Here is a 21051-nt window from a genome sequence, read left to right on the forward strand (position 1 = left end):
TCTGCTACCCAGTTTCAATACTGATCAATAGAACTATCACCGAACAGTATGTACCTAAAATCTGGAAAACCTCCTACATAATCCCACTCCACAAAGGAGGCTCCTCACTAGAACTATCTAACTATAGGCCAATATCTATACTATCCCCTCTTTATAAAATCTTAGAGAAGTACATCCACCCTCAACTGATGCAACAACCATCATCTATAGCTCCTTTCCCATGCACAATACGGATTTCGACCAGGCCATAGTACCACCACGGTACTCCTCTCAAATTTACTCTCAACCAATTAAAAAACAATGGCCGAATGGTTGCCTCAATATTTCATGACATGTCAAAGGGATTTTGACACAGTGACCCATGATCAACTTCTACATGAACTTGCATCACTTGACATATCTAAAAACACACTCATCTGGTTCCAACATAACCTATCGGACCGCTATCAATCACTCAAATGGCAAGATGACCTCTCCTCCCCACTTCCCATTACAATAAGTGTTCCACAAGGCTCAATTCTTGGGCCTCTGCTCCTCACAGTTCTGACCAATAACCTACACAAAGCTACTAACCCTGCTCCCATCATACAATATGCAGAGGACTCCACTGTCAACTGCACTGCACCTACCCTAAAACAACTACAAAACAATACTCTAAAATCTTCTACTGCCATAGAGTCTTTCTTTGTAAAATACCAGCTCATCCTTAATCCCAAAAAAAACAAACTAACGCTGTTCCCTAACCAATGCCACAAAACAAACTCCCCCAACCATTACTTTACAATCTCCTCATCCAATCACACTCTAATTAAACCCACCTCAGAAACCAAGCTACTAGGTATCGTTCTAGATAAGTTAAAATTTGACAAACCTATACCTCATGCCATCAAAAAGGCCCACGTTAAATTAGGTTTCCTTTACAGAATAAAACCTTTAACAAACTCTTCCAGACAAGCTATTGCCAGGACCCACCTACTATCTACTTTACTCTATGCCTCCCCTATATTTACTAACCTCAGAAAATCAGACTTAAGCAAACTGCATTATTCCATTCTCTGTGGATAACGTTAAGTGTGACAAAAATCATAACCAGCATCTGCATAGCTGCTCACTCTCACAGGTTGTACTCTAGATAAAATATCATTCAAAAGCACATCCCCACCACCAAAAATGCACAGAAACCTCCTAGACGCCTACATAATTATGATATCGAGGTGAGCATGCAAGAGAGCCAAAAGCATGTCTAGTCTTCTTCTGCTAGACAAGGAACTACTGACTGCACCAAGACCACATGAAAGGTTTCTTTGAGGATGAAGAAACTTTCTTAGGTGCAATAATGGCCTAATTTTTTGTCCTTTTTCACTGGTTCTTTCATTTTCTTCTGGTGTATTTACTGAGAAGTGCTGCATTAAGCCAAGCAGCACAATAGTATTACCATAGCAGGTAGTACACACAATTGTAATACTCTCTTGTTACAAGAAGGACATCCTCTTATAATTTGTGAGTTACTTATCCATTTCCATTTTATCTAAATTGCTTGTGCCAGGTTACTCAAACGTCCTCTAACCTATACTAATCTGAGCTGCCTGAGTAACAGTTGCACTAAACAGTGCAGGCTTACACCGGACATACAATCAGTCTTAACACTTCCACAGCTGTAATTTTTCCTTTCTCCTCTTTAGATCATCACTTACTTTAAATCTAGCATCACTGGTCATCATGGAGAGTCAAGATACAAACCCCTCCTCTACTGCCAGCCTCACAGCACTTGGACATCTGAGTCAGTACATAAACTGCTTCATGCTCATTAATAACAAACTCCATCTTAACCCAAAGGACCATCTGTGACGGGTGTAAAGACAACACAACTGGAGGTGTCCCTCATTCAGTCAGCTGCATGCAGGGAGTTCAACACTATTTTACTCCCCTGCCTGCATCTAGACAACATTCACAGACTGCAAATTCGAAGCAGACTTTGTGATGCTGTAAAAAAAGAAAAACATATCCCAAAGCTTCCTAGGACTCTGAAGATTAAGCATCAGTCTATGCCCTCATATTTACCTCCTGCAAGCAATTCAGCATCAACACCTTGTATTCAGCATACAGATCTCTCTGATGCTACAGGAAATACAAACACTAACAGACATCATGTTATTAGCATGAAGAAGTCAGGTTAGCATGACCAAGCTCTTTCATCTTCCAGACTGGTTTCGGCAAGTAGCCTTCATCAGTGATCACTGATGAAGGCTACTTGCCAAAACCAGTCTGGAATGTGATATAATAAAATAACTACAAAATTATTTTTGTCCTTGTGGTGCTGGCCTCTTTTATTTTGGATCTACTAAGCTTGTTTGGCTGTTTGCATCAGCTGTACTTGCTAGCTAACTTGTGGGACCAAGCTCTTTCATCTGTCAGTATCCTGGTTACAGGTAATCCCACAGTTAAACGCACAGGTGCTCCACTCAACAGGTTAAGACAAGGTTAATGGTTAGCTGCCTCTCAGATGCCATGAAATGCTCTGTCACTAAAGCCTTTAAGTCCCTTCATCCCAGCTACACATATGACCTGATCACTGCGCATATTGGAGTGAATGGCTTGAGACGCTTCTCCTGGATCTTATAACAATAGACATGTCAAAGTTCTCTGAATATGCATCCGGAAAGGGAGTGAAACTAGTTTTGATTAGTATCTCAACACTACCAAGAATGATGCCACAATACAATTGGCTTAACAACAGGTGTTGTTCTAGGGGGAACCAATATGTATCTGCCTGGGATGACATGTTGACAACAACCCCAGCTGCTTTGCTAGTGATGGTCTGCCTCTCTCTCTTTAAGGCTTTCTTATACTGGCCAAGACTTTCTTCCTCACACTACAGTTTTAGACAAAGGCAGGGTCCCTCTTCCTCATACTACAGTTTTAGACAAAGGCAGTGTCCCCAAACTGCCCACATAGCCAACCACAATCAAAATTGTATAAACGTAGCACTGCTCAATGATAGAAGCGTAAACAAAAAGATGAACTCCTTACAGGCATTCCTAATCCTTCAGAATAGTAATATATGCACAGATCCCAAAACATGGTTTCAGAATAATGAAAGCACCTGCACAGAGTTTTCTAGGACTACCACTACTTCAGACCAAACACTGAACCAAACATAACTAGTGGAGATATATGTGTTCCTAAGAAACCATTTCACATCCAGACTCCTAATGCAGGACAGTGACTTAGAACTCCTCCACATTCTTCTTACAGTAAACAAGACCCAGTACCTCCGCTACCAGCAGACCATGAGACGTATCTTAAACTAACATCTCACGCCATAAAACCTAACATTATCCTCTTTTTAACCTCAACTATTTCTCTATTAATAGGACAGCCTACTATAACACAAGCAAGTATGCACAAACATTCCTGAATTTCATTAATGCCAACTTCTAATTTCAAACACAAATTCAAATTTAAGAAAAAATCCATTTGGTGGGACCCTAGTAGCAACAAACTATACAACAGGACAAAGAAACTATAAAAGCAGACTTGCACCCCATCAGCTAGGGATGAGCTCATGATGATGAACACAAAACTCAGGAAAATCAAATCCACCAAGAATAAGAATGAATTTCAAATAATCACCCATGCTAAGCAAAAATATTTCTTCAGCTATGTCAGAAACCTGGGAAACAATAACCAGCAATCCTCTGAATTACTGTAAAACAGCATCAAATACTCATTCCCTGAGGACACTGCAAACATTACCAGACAAATTCAGCTCAAACTTTACCTCCCCCCAGCTCCCCCAAATTGCTCACAGCATTATTAGCATGCATACAACACCCTCCCAAATCACCTACAAGCAAATCTAAGATCTCTCTCTCTCTCTCCTTCCAAAGCTAAAAACACTAGCTCCATAGGCCCGGACAATCTTGTATTCAGCACAAAACACTGCTTGGTTGACTCCTTATTACATCCATTCAATTTCAGCTCTTCAACTGGATTTGTACTAGAAGTATGGAAAACTGCTGCAGTCATCCCACTCCACAAAGTGGGACCTTACAACTGACTCTGGCAACCATAGACCTATCAGCCTCACTAGCCTTATTTGTAAGGCAATGGAGGTCATTACTATGGACCTCATAAAAAAGGGATGTAATCTTAAAAAACTGAACCTGAATTAGTTTAGGTTTGTTGAAGGTAGATATTTTTTTTTTGAAAAGGTCAATAAGGCATTACACTCAGGTGAATCAGTTGACAGAGAACACCTGGACTTAGGCCAAAGCCTTTCATACCATTCCACACATGAGCATCATTAATAAGCTAATCCAATTAAATGTAAACAGTCATGTTACCTGATGGATAGCAAACTGGCTCACAGAGAGAACCGAGTGCATTATCACTGCAGGCACACTCTCAAAGACTAGTTTCTAGCAGTGTCCCTCAAGAATCAGTCTGGGACCATTCCACTCTGGCATCTACTTCTCTGATGTAAAAGGAGATGGGAAAGGCCTATTGCTGATGAAGTCTGCCAGTGACTGCAAACTCTGAGCAGTCAAACTCTCCAGATCACCTACTTACTCTCCAGAAGGGCCTTACTCATGCTAACAAATGATGCCTGGACCATGGCCTCAAACTAATGCCAAGCAAATGTAACAAACATGGGTACTCTTTGTTCCATCACAAGGTGATAATAACCTAAAAATCATCTCTGTCATTAGGGACTTGGACACCTTTATAGACAATGCGCTATCCCTTCAGTCACCATGTGATCACTGTTGTTTTTAGAAAATTGTTTTATATAGTCAAACTAACAAAGGGCATATCCTCGAGATCCAAGGAAGTTATCACCGTCCGACACTCTCCATTATCAAATCAATGCCAAAACAGAATGCTCTCTTTGGTATGTACTTGGCTAGGCGTATTACCAAGCTTGAAAGACTGCAGTGTTTTATTTAAATAAAAGGGGGGGCATGTCATCCTTCCCTGACTGGCTCATTCTTTTCCATTTCCTACAGACTATTAAGAAGTTTTGAAACCTCAGGTCCTGTGCAACCTCCTACACATCCACAAAACTAATACCACCCTCACCACCTGCTTAAAGGAACTAAACTTCCACGAAACATAAACAGGACCTGCTGGCAGGAGAGACATCTTTCACAGACTTTTTTGAGGAAGAAACCTCCCTTTGAGGTTAAGCAGAGTAGCTCCATGACCCTTTTTAACCATAATTTGGATGACTGAATGGGTAATCACAAGTACACCCCCGATCTAACCCATCTAGCCGTTACAGAAAGGGGATGAAACTAGATCGGGGTATGGTTTTAATTCAAGTCTTTGAAAGAATAATAAAGGCCACTGGCGGCAATAAAGCCCCACAAGAAGGAGGTTTATTATCCCAGAAAAAATAATAACGTAAGCGCTTTCATCTTGCTTCAATGAGCAAAACCTCTTCAGACAAAAAAACTCTTCAAAAACACAACCATTTAAACAAATAAATCAAATCACATGACTACATTAATTAAACCTTAAAAGGTATTCATCCAATAATACAATCGTGAACGACCTTCTTAAATTTTAAGAACATAAGGGTATTATGTTAAAATTGTAAAAACACAACAGTATGTTTGTAATAAGACAACTTTTAAGTAATAGAAATGCATTATGGAAAGATAAACCAACTAGACTGGGCAACATGAACTAATCCTAGTACATAAAACAGGCAAAACAGTCATGTATTCACTTCCTCTGTTTATACAAAAATACACCAGGTTACCTTTGTAAACTCCTTAACTTTAGAACACCGGCTAGGGAGCACATATTATTTAAACCTGGTGGGCTAGAAGCATTTAATTTTATTTTCCACAATAATTCACATACTTTTAATTTCAAAGTAAATGGTCCTCCCCTAGGGTCCTGCTCTATCTGATCTATGACTCTGAAGCTAAAATTATGTTGGGGGTGTTCATGAATGTGCTTAGCCAACGTGTTCTCTAACTTTAGTTTCTTAATTAAGTGTGCTCATAAACCCTATCCTTAAACTTACGATCAGTTTTACCGACACAAAAACAAGGACAAAGTTTACAGGTGGTCAGATAGACCACACTTTTGGATCCACAATTAAATCTTTTGTTAGTAGAATATCTTCTTCCTCTAACAGTAAAGGTATTCCCAACTTCCATGAATCTGCAATAAGAGCAAATTTCACATTTGTACATACATACCAGGAGCTCTCACTACTAAGATCTTTCCCCTCTCCAACAGACTTTTTAGATTGGGGCCTCTTCTGTATACAATCCTGGGACCGGACTCAAAAATATAACCCAGGTCCTCATCCGAAACTAATAAACTCCAATTTTTATACAAAATTTGTCGTATAATAGAGGCATCAAGACTGAATGATGTGATGAATGTGACATTAAATAAATCAGACCTACCAGGTTGACTATGCTCACTACCAAGCATCGGTGTACCATTAAGATTGGGTCTAGATGTTAGAATGGAACGAAAAACCCCATTAACCCTCTTATGTTGCACTTCAATCACTAGTTCATCCAGTAATTGCAGGGGGTACACTCGTTTAAAGAACATATCGCACAATGTTTGACATTTAACCTAAAATTCCTCATCATCAGACACCATGCGGGCCGCTCTCACCAACTGGCCCTTCAAGACAGATCTCTTCTGTTGGTAAGGGTGACCACTGGTGTAATGAAGGAAATTGTTGGAATAAGTGGGTTTCCTATGGATCTTTGCTTTGAACAATTTATTGTTCCTCTCTTTATATAATTCCAGATCTAAATATGCGATACTCTCCTTACCTAAACTGTAGGTGAAAGCCAAGAATTGAGTGGAATCATTCAAATAATTCACAAATTTTGGAATATCATCAATTTCACCTTCAAACATAATGAAAACATCATCCAAATATCTAGTATAATAAAAAGAAGCTATGTTTTACCATAACGTTCCATCTGTATTGCTGATCCTCGTTCAGTCACTAAGCCTGGGTTATCGGTTCCGACCTCGGAACCGAGCCAGCCATCTTCCAAGCTCGCGACAGCCACAAACTCTCAAGCTAAACTCTTACCCATAATTCCCCTCTCCCTGTTACTCCAGATTGAGTTTGCAAGTCAAAGGAAGTAGAGGCTACCTCTGGTCAAAGAACCTAACAGAACCGGATGATGAGATCCACTATAAGCCTCGGGGGGGGTGTCTTAATGACTGAACGAGGATCAACAATACAGATGGAACGTTATGGTAAGACATAACTTCTTTATCTGATATTGTTAATCCTCGTTTCATTCCTTACGCCTGAGACAGAGTCCCCAGCTACCGTTATTCCTGGAAGGCTCGCATGGAAGGACATTCCTGAGCACCACTGAACGAAAGGACGCTCTTCCTCTGGAGGCCAAATCCAATTTGTAATGGCTGATGAAGGTATGGGGTCTAGCCCAAGTTGCAGCTGCACAATGTCAGGTAAAGAAGCTCTAGCATGAAAGGCAGCAGACAGTGCGACCGACCTAGTGGAATGAGCCCTAACGGCTGTAGTCAGAGGGATATCGTGAGTTTTGTACATAAATGTTATACAGTCTTTTAACCATTTAGCCAATGTGACCTTACAAATAGCACATCTAAGTCTAGAACCAGAATAGGCCAGGAACAGCTGATCTGATTTACGAGAAGCCTTAGTTCTGTCCAGATAGAAACAAACAAAGTTGCCTGTGAATGTCAAGGGTATGTAGGCAATACTCTCCTCCGTTTGAATGATTGGGAAAGAAAACTGGCAATTCAATGGATTGGTTAATGGACATTTCAGAGATCATGTCTGGCGCACGAAGGTAGGATTAGCTCTCAATGACATTCTATCTTTATGAAAGACTAAGTAAGGCTGTTTGATGCATAGAGCTTGAAGTTCAGAGATACGTCTGGCAGAAGTAATGGCGACCAAGAACAAAGTTTTCCAAGAAAGAAACTTGAGGTCGCATGAAAAAGCTGGTTCAAAAGGAGCCATAGTCAACACTTGCAGGACTAAAGACAGATCCCATGGCTGGCTAGGTTCTCTAAAAGGGGGTTTCAAATGATTTACGCCTTTTAGAAAAGTCTTACATAATTTGTGTGACATAAGAGAAGAGTCATGGACACCATTGTGAAAATTAGATATCGCGGCCAAATGAACTCGAATGGTAGAAGCAGATAGGCCGGACTGGAATAAACTGGACAGGTACTCCAGTACTACCGGCAGTGGTGCTGAAAAAAGAGTATCTCTTTTTCCTTCAGCCAAATGGTAAACCTTTTCCACTTGCTGAGATAAGTAGTTCTGGTGAAAGACTTATGAGACGCAATAAGAATGTCACGTACTGGGGAAGAAAGATCAATCTGCCCGACAATCACTGGAAGTGGAGAAGCCAGGTTGGGGTGAATCAGGTTCTGCGGATGGGAGATCAGATCCGGAGTTGGATCGAGAATCCATGGTTGATCTAGCAAGTGAGGCCATAAGAAGGGGAACCAAATTTGCCGAGGCCAATATGGCGCAATGAGGATTATCTTGGTCTACAACTGGCAGGCTTTCTTCAGGAACTGGGGAATGAGAGGAAGAGGAAGTGACTGTCCCCAAAGGGTAATCAGGGCGAAGTAATTGCTGCACTTGTAGTTGGTTGGGGATGCAAAAAGGTCACAGCAAGGGAAACCCCAGCGGATGAAAATCTCTGCCACTATAAGAGGATTCAGAGACCACTCGTGTGGTTGCAGAATGCACCTGCTCAATCTGTCTGCTATCACGTTGGAACTCCCAGGAATGTGCGTTGCTAAAAGAAAGCGGTTGGTAGCCATCGCCCATTGCCATATCCTCATGGCCTCCCGACAAAGTGGGTAGGATTTGGTTCCGCCTTGTTTGCTGATGTACCAGACTACAGCCATGTTGTCCGACTGTATTGCAATAGTCCCTGATGGAAGGAGGGGATGAAATGCGTGCAACGCTAGAAGCACCGCCCTCAGTTCTAGGACATTTATATGCAGATGAGCCTCTAGGTCCGACCACGTGCCTTGGACTGTCTTCCCCTGAAAAAGCACCCCCCTACCCAATCAGGGAGGTGTCAGTGGTCACTGTGGCTTTGGGCTGTTGGGGTGTGAAGGGGGCGAGACCATTGTAACGGGTTCTGCAACATCCACCAAATTAAGTCTTGTTTGCATCTCTGAGTCACCCGAATCTGAGATGAGAGAGGAAACTGAAAAGGGTACCACTGGGTGAGTAGTAACCATTGTAAAAGCCTCATGTGAAACCTCGCGAGGGGGACAATGGTGATGGAAGCTGCCATGGAACCCAACAGCTGGAGAACAGAATGTGCTGTCGATCTTTCCCTTGAGAGGATGGGTATGAGGTTGTTGTTTTATCCTTAAGATTCTGGTATCGATGCCGTGCAGTTCTTTGTATCCAACAGGACCCCAATGAATTCTATGGATTGGGATGGGGATAGGTTGGATTTTTGCCAGTTTATAGTTATACCTAAACTTTCTGTGGTGTGAAGACAGTATCCCAAGGCTTTCTCCAATAAATGTCTGGTGGGAGCGGTGATGAGCCAGTCGTCTAGGTATGGAAACACCCGGAATCCTTGCAGACGCAGGTGAGCTGTGACAACTGCCATGCACTTGGTGAACACTCTGGGGGCTGTAGAGAGTCCGAAGGGCAGTATTCGGAACTGGTAATGACTGGCTCCTGCACGGAAGCGAAGGAATCTTCTCAATGGTCTGTCCACCTTTATGTGGTAGTACGCATCTTGAAGATCTATACAGCACATCCAATCGCCTGCCTCCAATAATGGGAGGATAGACTGTATTGTGACCATCCGGAATTTCTGTACTTCTACAAATTTGTTTAGCACACTGAGATCCAAAATTGGTCTCCAGTCCCCGGTCTTTTTTGACACTAAAAATAGTCTCGAGTAGAATCCGGATCCTATCTGGTCTGGTGGGACTATCTGGATGACTCTTTCTTAGCAGCTTTGAAATCTCTAATGCTGCTTCTACCCTTTGACTGGGTGGAATGTCGGGTAAGCTTCTTAGTGGGGCGGGACAATGATCAAAGGGAATATGATAACCTCTGGTTATTATCTCTCGTACCCAAGAATCGGTGGTAATGGTTAGCCAGGCAGAAGGGTACAAAGAGAAACGACCCTCCAAATGCTTCTAGAGGAAAGCAGTTGGGCTGCTCTTCAGGAACACTGGTAGGACTGGCCAGAGAAAGAATCTCTGGAACCCTGGTTACGCAGACCTCCTCTGCCCTGATAGGGGCGTCTTCCATACGAGTTTCCCCCTCTGCCTCTAGGGGAAAACTTGTCTCGTGTGTCACAGAAAGAACCCTGAGACTTTTTGTGCCACATCTTCCCACTCTTCTGGTTTCTGGAGAAAACCCGTTGAGGGGAAGAATAGCAGACACCCAAAGGGTCTTACCGTCCTGTTCACACCTAGCCAGTGTGTCTTTAACCTTGGGTCCAAACAACAAAGAGGCTTCAATGGGAGCGTTCAGAAAGGAAGCCTTGAAAGGTTGCGCGAAATCACACAAGCGCATCCAGGCAAGCCATCTCATGACTATGCCTGCACCTGCTACTCTAGCTGCTCCTTCTGATGCATGAGAAATCAGATGCATGAAGGAGTTAGAAATCGATTCAAGGGTAGCTAACTGAGGTCACTTTGTCTAGGACCTCAGACACAGCTCCGGCCAAGGTTTCAGAGAGCTCAAAAATTAAGTCTCTTTGAAGCCTGGTAAAATGTGCCATATAATTCAGGGATCTGACAGCAAAGGTCGCTGATGCAAAGGTATGCTTCCCTAACCTGTCCAGTGCCCGGGACTCTTTGTTGGGCGGGTGGACAGTCTGTCTTTCTTTTGCCAGATCTTTCTTTGCTGCGGCTGCCACCACCAAGGCATCTACAAGAAAACCTTTGGACCAGTGAGGCTCACTATGTGGAGGGGACAGGATTTTATCTGGCCTGCAGGGAATGGCATTAACGGTGTCAGGAGCCTTCCATGCACGCTGCACGACAAGCTGGACAAGGTCGTCTGCAGGTGGAGTAACCCAAGAGGTAGGGAGTTGGGCACGAAAGGCCTGCAGGAACACAGACTCTTCAGAGGTCGGGTTAGAGGGCCGCCAATCATCTCTCTGCTTAAGTATTTCAAGGATATCTCCAACGGATACCTCAGAGGGTGACCGAGGGGACCCTTCCCCATCAAAGTCTGTGTCTTTCGTGAGGGACTCTTCTGGGGAGTCCATGCACTTCCTCTTACACAAACTCTTGCGATGAACCTCCTCAGGGGGAGAATCTGGAGAAGACAGAGCAAAAGGGGCCTCCAGTGGGAGTGTGTCCTGAGGCCCTTGTACCTGGTGTCCGCCAGAGGTGGCTTGTGTAAATTGTGGACCACAGGAGGACAGGGGCACTGACAGCACAGGATCGCCAACAGACGCAAGAGCCTTCTCCATCAGTTGGAAGGCTGGTCCACACGATGAAGTCACACCCCGCTCAAGCAAATCAGCCTGCCGACTCGGAGTCCCTGGATGGTTGTAAAAAACAGGGGTACGTACGTCACAGCTAGCATCCAGAGCAGTGACTGGAGTGACAAGTCTCTCCTGCCACAAAGGCAACTGCAACCCCTTAGTGAGGTCCATGAAAGGAGCCGAAGTGAGTCTGTGCTACAGCAGGGGGCTTCAAAGGCAATGAAGGAGTCCTTGAAGAAGGGTGATCACCTGCAAAGGAAGAGTAGTTCCTGGAGGGTTGAATACCTCTGGCCAAAAGCAACTGATCCACAAGGCGCACCACATCATGTTCCGAGAGGCTTCTAGTTGATTTCACAGACATAGCTGAAGGGGAATCAGGTCTATCCAAGGATGCAGGAAACTCTGTGCCCACAAAGGGGTCTTTGGACGGTGCTAAAATAGGCAAATGCACTGAAAACAACGGAGCCGTTAAGGCATGTACTACTATTGTCTGCACCAAGGAAATCCTCGGTGCCGAAGATAAGGTCTGCACCGACAAGGTCGGTGCCGAAGTGGTAGTTGGCACTATGGCAGGTGCCAAAAGAGTCTGTGCGGAAAACGAGGAGGTCGGTACCGAGAGAACAGTCAGTGCCATGAAAATAGTCCTAGTCGAAGCAGGAGCAGACGTCGAACAGTCATCGACGCCGGAAAAGTCTGAATCGAGGAAAAGGTCGGTGCCGGTAAGGTAGTCTGAACCAAGGGGCCCCTCGGTTCCGATGAGGTATAGGGCACAAAACTCGGTGCCGAAGTAACGGGTGGTGCCAAAGGCTTCGGTGCCGAAAAGCTAGGCACCGACAGCCTCGGGGCCGAGGAAGTCAAATCCAAACTAGAAAGTTTGGTCTAATTGGGTCTTGATTCCTGGTTGTCCCCAGCAGGAGATGACGGGAGAGACTTGACCTGCTTGTGCTCATCTCTTTTCTTATGGGAACTAGGAGGGGTTGAAGCCTCTGACCCAGAAACAGCCTCTGAAAAGGAAGATTTAAGTAGTCCCTTTAAAATTAGTTTATTTTTCCTTTTCACCAAAGTCCTGTTAGAAAAATTAGCACAAATCCCGCAAGGCGGGTCAACAGTCAAGTGAGGCACACCCAAACAGTAAACACATAACGTATGTGCATCCGAAATAGGCAATTTATGCCCAAAATCCACACATCTTTTGAATCCCGGACCACCTTTTTTTCTCTGTCATGATAGGAGAAAGAAAGAAAAGGAAGGAAGAAGTTACCAACAATGGTACGAAAAATACTCGAAGGTAAAGCAGGAAAGATTTTACCAGTGATGGTAAAGGAGTTACCTCACGGTAAGAAGAAAGAAGGGCTAGAAAAAAACAAAGAGTTGCTAGATGTGATAGGGTAAGAGATAACTATTTAACAAAATTAGAACAGAGAATAACTGCAATACAATAATGTATTATCAAAGAAGTTTACTTAGCTCAAGAGAAGTGGCTTGACACGATTTAATAGCAATGCGGCAAATGAAATCTGAGGTAACAGGGAGAGGGGAATTAAGGGTAAGAGTTTAGCTCGAGAGTTTGTGGTTGTCGTGAGCTTGGAAGATGTGCCAGCTCGTTTCCGAGGTCGGAACCGATAACCCAGACATAAGGAATGAATGAGAATTAACAATATCAGATTAAATATTTCCCCTATACGAGTTGTTGTTAAAAACAAAGTGTTGTTCCCAAAGGCCCATCACAAGATTGACAAAACTTGCCCCACAAGGAGAGCCCATTGCAACACCTGTCTTTTGCAAATAGTACCTCCCCTTCAAACATAAAATAGTTGTTAGTCAATATCAAGTCCAAACGTTCCTGCAAAAGTTCAATTTCAATTGCCGTACTACCTTTTTCCATCATAAACTAGTTACCCATTCAATGCCAATATCTGCGGGTATAACAGTGTAAAGGTCTTTTACATCCATAGTCAGGAATATAATATGATCCTTATATTCGAGACTGCTGATATTGCTCAAAAAAGACCAAGAATCTTTATAATTGTGATCAACTTGTTTAATCTCTTTAACACTGTGTCCACATATTTCGCTATGGGGTAGGTAATGGAATTTCTCCCGTTCACAATAAGTCGAACGGGTGGGTCCTCCAGGTCCTTGTGGACCTTCGGAATTCCAAAAATAACAGGTGTAAGAGGAGCTAAACTCGACAAATAATTATACAACTCTAAAGAGATTCTAGATTCTATGAATAAGTCATTTAAGAATACTTTTATTTTCTGTTGTGCTCAATTCACTTCATTTAGTGGGGCTAGAACATAATTATCAGTGTTAAGTAATTTCAACATATGGTCCTTGTAATCATACTCAAAGAATACAAGACCACCCCCTTTATCAGGTTTTACAACCCTTACATTCTGAAAATTTAAACAGTTCAGTCTATCCCAATCTTGTTTATTAAAGTTCAATGTTTTATTCAAGAACTTACATTTACTATTATCTAAAGTGTTACGTAAATCCAATTCACAAACACGCTCAAAGATTGATAAAGCAGGGGGTAGAGGTGGATTAAAAGCACTTAACACTCTGCATTCCTTCTGTACAAAAGGTTGGTTCCTAAACATACTTTCTAAGTTTAATTTGCAAATAAAAAGTCTTAAATCAAGAATTGTTCTTGCCAAATTAAACTTTTGCAGGAACTTTTGGACTTGATATTGACTAACAACTATTTTATGTTTGAAGGGAGGTACTATTTGCAAAGGACAGGTGCAATGGGCTCTCCTTGTGGGGCAAGTGTTGTCAACCTTGTGATTGTTTATTAGTTTTGGATGAGGACCTGGGTCATATTGTTGAGTCAGGTTCAAGGATTGTATACAGAAGAGGCCCCAATCTAAAAAGTCTGTTGGAGAGGGGAAGTGAAAGCTCCTGGTATGTACAAATGTGAAAGTTGCTCTTATTGCAGATTCATGGAAGTTGGGAATACCTTTACTGCTAGAGGAAGAATATATTCTATTAACAAAAGATTTAATTGTGGATCCAAAAGTGTTGTCTGTTTGGCCATCTGTAAACTTTGTCCTTGTTTTACGTCAGTAAAACTGATCGTAAGTTTAAGGACAGGGTTTATGAGCGCACTTACAGTATTAAGAAACTAAAGTTAGAGAACGCGTTGGCTAAGCACATTCATGAACACCCCCAACATAATTTTAGCTTCAAAGTCATAGAGCAGGACCCTAGGGGAGGACCATTTACTTTGAAATTAGAAGTATGTGAATTATTGTGGCAAATAAAATAAATGCTTATAGCCCACCAGGTTTGAATGATATGTGCTCCCTAGCCTGTGTTCTAAAGTTAAGGAGTTTTACAAAGGTAGCCTGGTGTATTTTTGTATAAAGAGCGGAAGTGAATACAGGACTGTTTTGCCTGTTTTATGTACTAGGATTAGTTCATGTTGCCCAGTCTAGTTGGTTTATCTTGCCATAATGCCTTTCTATTACTTAAAAGTTGTCTTATTACAAACATACTGTTGTGTTTTTACAGTTTTAACATAATACCCTTATGTTTTTAAAATTTAAGAAGGTTGCTCACGATTGCATTATTGGATGCATACCTTTTAAGGTTTAATTAATGTAGTCATGTGATTTGATTTGATTAAATGGTTGTGTTTTTGAATATTTTTTTCTCTGAAGAAGTTTTGCTCATTGAAACAAGACGAAAGCACTTACGTTATTTTTTCTGGGATAATAAACCTCCTTCTTGTGGAACTTTATTGCCCCCAGTGGCCTTTATTATTCTTTCGAAGTGGTTTTATTTTTACGGATTAATTCAAGTCTTGATAAATGTGTGGGATTGTTGGGTAGGCCACAAATGGAGCACCGAATCAACAGCATAGTATGAATACAAAAAATGTATGAACCTGTAAACAAATAGCACCCTTCCTGTGCCAACCTAGAGAGAAATTTTCTTCCCAAAAGCATACCTGTGAAATGGGAAGTCCATGTTGAATGAATGGTGACTGCCCAATGAACAATGGAGGAGGAAAAGGAGACAACTAAAAAAAAAGAATTCTATGAAAAAGGAAAAAAAGTTTTTTTTTTCTTTACTAAAACTGTTAAAATGAGCCTAGGCTCAGACAAAAAACACCTTTAACAGAAAGAAATAATAAAAATGTCGAAACTACCCTGAAACTAGCAAAAGAATAAATGAAACAGCAAAATACTGGGCAAAAAATATTCACTAGAAATATTCCTAAACACCAAGGGCAGCCTGGGGTTATTTACATCTGGCATGAAGCTCTGGTCAGGTTAACACTGTGGTGCCTTATGTGAGACAAGATTCTCCCAACCTATGAAACTTATCTGCCAATCTGTCCTAATGCTTGTAGCCTTGTTCTTTTTTTGCAGCAGGGATGAGGAAACATACTATGTACAAAATACATAATGTACTCTGGAACTGACTGGTATGATTCCTCCTGGAGAAAGGAGGTGCAGCCCGAGGAAGGGTACTGGCAAGGCATAAATGGTAATTAGACTCAACAGCCTTGAAAGATCTGTGCAAATCCATTAATGATCACGGTCAAGTAAAAATTATATGGGTTGTTAGGAGGCAAGGTATGTGTCTACGGCAGCAAGTTGAAATGCATTACTGTAGCCATTACATTTACCATCATCTTTTCAATAAGACTTCAGAAATGTACAGAATTGTAGCTATTATTTTTGGGGGCAGCCAATGTATGAATGCAAAGATCAATTATAGGATGATTTCTGTATGACAATGAATATGGTTTGTTGAAGGGGTTAAGTACCTGTCAAGCAGCAAGGCAGCCATTACATTTACATGATGACTTCAAAGTCAAAGGTGATATATCCTTTTAAAAGGGTTACATTCCAGTGTGTGTGTGTGTGTGTGTGTGCACGCACGCACGCTATAAACAAGTATTGGAGAAGTCCCCGAGTTTGTGTGTATGTAAACTGCCTTAATGGAACTAGTACATGGCCTCTTATATACAGATAAGAGATCCAACATTTCAAAGGGCTTCTGTAGTTACAATCTGGCACTATATGCAGTTTACCAATTCCTCAATAACAAAGGCTAAAAAAGTTTTTATTTCATCAGCTAAGGCAATGTTTCTGTCACTGTACACAGGAGACATCTTCTGACAAAGACATTGAACTGGAATATAAATCAGAACTAAAGAGCAGTGAAATCCATGGGGGCAGACTTAAGTATTGCACTTATGAATCTTATTAGAAGTCTCTGATTTTTTTTTTTTTTTTAACTGTGAACAGCTTTACAAAATTTGAAGTACGATAACTTATATACAACTAGCACACCCGACATTTCACCTACTTTTCTTGTCGCAATCTGGCCCTACACTCAATTTACACCCAGGGGTTATGTGACTACTGCTCACAAGGCTAGATGAAATTAATGTCTAGAGTGTGTGTGCACTAAATGTACTCTACTATATCAGAAGTAAGAAAGTAATTTTTATTTCAACAACTAAGATAACATTTATCCCAAAGTATATACCACGAGGCCTACATTCTGTGTGCTAATAAAGTCTGTGCCATGTAACTCATGGCTGAGATGCAGTGTAATCTGAGGGGTTAAAATAGTATTCCTGAGTGTGCTGGCATCCAAAAATGTTAGCAGAGTTTCCTGATTTTTTTTTACTTGAGACTGCCAGGGAACTGACATATGGTAGCATTGTACAAAAGTGCATATCTAACTTTTCAGGGGATTTTGCTGCCACAGTCTGACACTAGAACCAGTTTCCACCGGAGGGCTAGGTGACCTGTACTCACAAGGCTAGGTGAAACTAATACCTAAAATACGTGTGCATTATGTTCTCCTTAAGCTAAAAGTAAAAAAAAATATTCTGTTACTACATATAAGAAGGCATCTAGTCTCCATCTACTGGCAAGGGCATTGTGCTGGTACATAAATCAGGGACTGAAATGCAGTGAAATCCTTGCAACAGAATACCATGCTTGCTTTTGTTTTGTACCCAAGTATCTCAGTAGAAGTCCCTGAAAATGGCATTGTAAATTTCACTGGGGAACTAACATATGGACACTTACACACAGCTACTAAATCTAGTGTGTCAGAGGACTTTTGTTGTTACTGGCAATACACCCAATTTTCATCCTGGGACAATCTAACTTTAGCTTGCAAGGCCAGGTGAAATGAGTGCCTAAAATAGATCATTAGATGAGAAGTAGTAGTTTTATTTCACCAGCTAGGGCAACATTTCTGTTACTCCATACACTCCAAGACCTACAGATGATGTTCTGCTATGTAAATAAGAAAGGAAATGTAGTGAAGTCATAAGGAACAAAAAGCATTCTCTTGTGCTTTTACCCAATTATATTATCAGAATTCCCTGAAGTTGTTTTGTGATCAGGCTTTTAGAAACTGGCATATAGCCTCTTACATACAGGAAGTACACCCAGCATTTTGGAGAACAGAAGAGCCTGGCACTATACTTGTTTTTCCACCTGAAAACTATATAACCTCTGTTCTATAATGTGCACAAGGCTCTCATTATGGCAGAATTAAATATCCTATATTTTTTATTAGAAAAAAAAAATTAGTTGTAAATGTTACAACTACAATAAATGTCATACTTTCAATTCAGCTAATGTGGTTGTCTCAAAATTCAACAATACACTTCACTGAAATTCTTGAGGACAGAATAGGAATCTTAGGTACATTTTGTGGGTAATTACCCTGTTTGCAGTACCTTATCATTTCATAATAAAGGGGGACAGAGATGTAGCCTTTCATAGAGAAGCACCAGAGGCATTGGTTAATAAATATGGCTCTACTGCCACAGTCCTGTCATTTCACATCATATTCTGTTCCACTGTGTTCAACTTCAGTGTAGTATGCACAGTACAAAAATGGCCTAGAATATTTCTCAACCGAGTTATGCTTTCGTCATAAAATACCCTTTATATTTTGCGGGGGGAAAAAAAAGCTTTTTTTTCCTCCATTTGGAAAAAGACAAAGATAAAAGGATAAACTGAACAACTGATATGTGGCATCAAATTCTGCATAGTATTCTACTCAATAATTGCATGGAATACTTTTTTATTGAGTTGTCATTATAACAAAAGTAAACCCTTGTATATTTTATCTCTATTTTTTTCTATTTATAACATGCCATAGTTATAGTTGTTACTCCCTGAAAAGTTTCACAATGAAATCTCAATGCTGGGCTGATATACAACCTTATATACGTATATGTCTACGTATATACACAAACATGCTAAATTAGTATATTAAGAAGTATTCATTACCACAACTTGCCATTTTGCACTATATCCAGTTTCCAATGTAAGTGTTGTTTTGAACCTTTGCTCTGTGTGCGGACCACAGCAGTGACACAGAATTATTTACCGATTTACCATTAGATCAAATGTAAAAACACTACATAATTTACTGCAAAAATATGTTTTTCAGTTGAAAAAATTGTGGCTACAATGTCATGCATTCATGGAGCTAAAGCTGTAGAGTCAAATTCAGAAGTGTGCTAAACTAGAAGCACTAATATTAACATTGCGGTGTTTTTTTTTTTTTTTTTTAAGAACTGCAGTTTTTTTTTTTTTTTTTTTTTTTTTTTAGCTGAACAAATTTTTATTAACTGAAAGACTGAGAACAGAATTTCAAAGAAAATGAGCGATCAATCCCAGTGGCATTAGTTTATATGCTTTTATTGCCAGAGTACGAAATTTGGTCACATACTCTGTTTTCATTTGGGTGCTATACTGAACATCTCAGTATGCTATATACAATAATGACATAGAACACTTTTTTATTAAGCTGTCATTATAGCAGAAGTAAAAAACCATACGCTCCGCAAGGATGGCGTGCAAGGTCAAACCAACAATGTAAAACCACCAACGACCAGCAAAAACGATAGTGAGCACACAGTAATGAAGAAATGATTATTTATTTATAATTTCTCCAAATCCAGACCGGTTTCAGCTATTCAGCCTTTATCAATGAATACAAAAAGTTTTTTGAATGAAATGTAGCAGCCTGCATTTATACTAATCCCAGATTACCTGGAAGCAGTGGTACAGCACCACCTAGTGAATGGAGTATCAAAATGCATATTCCTTCTTAGTTAAAGCATATGACCAGTGACATTAAATGCCAGAAATATAGATATTAAATCATATTTTCAAAGATAAAAATCAAAGCTTTGGAAGAAAGCCATCATATGAACATACACATTACATGGTGATAAACCAATACCAAAGTCTATATTTCTTTATAAGTACAAATCTTGGTATTCAAAAATAAAAAATATATACCACTAGTATACATATATTTAAGTGTAATGACCACATGTTGAAAAGAACTTAAAAAATAATAAAAGTAATGATCATATAATATATTACAAAATAGGGTCAAAAAAATTATAGCCTCATTGTCAGCTATACTATTTATTATAATGATTAGAAATAATCTCCTTGTGGATAGTACAAATTCATCATTGTAATCGTACAATACTCAATGTTTCAAGCCATCATACCAGATACGAATACCAAACCGTACATATACATGTTCGTATCCTAAACAATTTATTTACTATGCTTTGTTGAGTATAATGTGAATGTTGGTAGGCCTAACCACCATTGATTTGTTCGTGCTAATTCTTGATCTAGATGCGTATTTGATATTGTGACCATGATTATGAAATCATCCAGTATTATATGAAACTCACAGATGGTCATTCAGACCTGGGGGGAATAAACATCCAAGGTTGGTGATCCAATATTGTTCCTTATGGTTTAAAATGGTGTGCCATCCATGTTGGTTGTTCCTATCTCCCTGAATTTTATCAATGATCATGAACATAAACTGAGCATTGGGATTTTGTATCGTATGTCTGTACAAAGCATTTGTCTCTTTTTTGTTCCTCATGTCACTACGATGTTCTGTCATCCTTATTCTAAGAGATCTAGAGGTTTGACCAACATAAAAAGCTTTACATTGGCAGGTAGCTAAATAAATAACCCATGTACTGCTGCAATTACCAAACACCCTTGTTTTAAATACACGATTGGAGTTGGCACTGGTGAATTCTTTTAGTGTACTGACTTGTAGACAGGGGCAGCAGTGACCACATGGAAAAGTACCAATTAATTTATCTCCACTGATAGTGGTCTGATGATATACCGCACCTCCCCCTTCTCTGTTTTTGTAATGTGAAAATAGCCCTCCCAAATTCTTGCCTCGTCTGTATGACATCTGACACTGAGGGCCTAATATTGACCTTAAACTGTCATTAGCCAAAAGAATTTTCCAGTTGGAATTAAGTATGTCCCTGAAAATAGGTTGGTTCCTGCCATATGTGGTAACAAATCTCAAGATAGATTCCTGATGAGCATGCCCTGATTTTTGTATTGTAACAATGTTCTCCTATCTATGGTTTTGCTCCATGAGCTAGCTTCATATATGTCTATGTTCTCCCCCCCCTCCCCACCAAAAGGGCAAATATCTATCCCAGCAGAGTGCTGCCCCCCTGACATCTCAGATGCTCAGGTAAGAGCCGCCCTCTCCAAAGCAAAAAACACAG

Source organism: Protopterus annectens, chromosome 11.part0, assembly GCF_019279795.1.
Source record: "Protopterus annectens isolate FY-2018-M chromosome 11.part0, PAN1.0, whole genome shotgun sequence".
NCBI classification, from domain to species: domain Eukaryota; kingdom Metazoa; phylum Chordata; order Ceratodontiformes; family Protopteridae; genus Protopterus; species Protopterus annectens.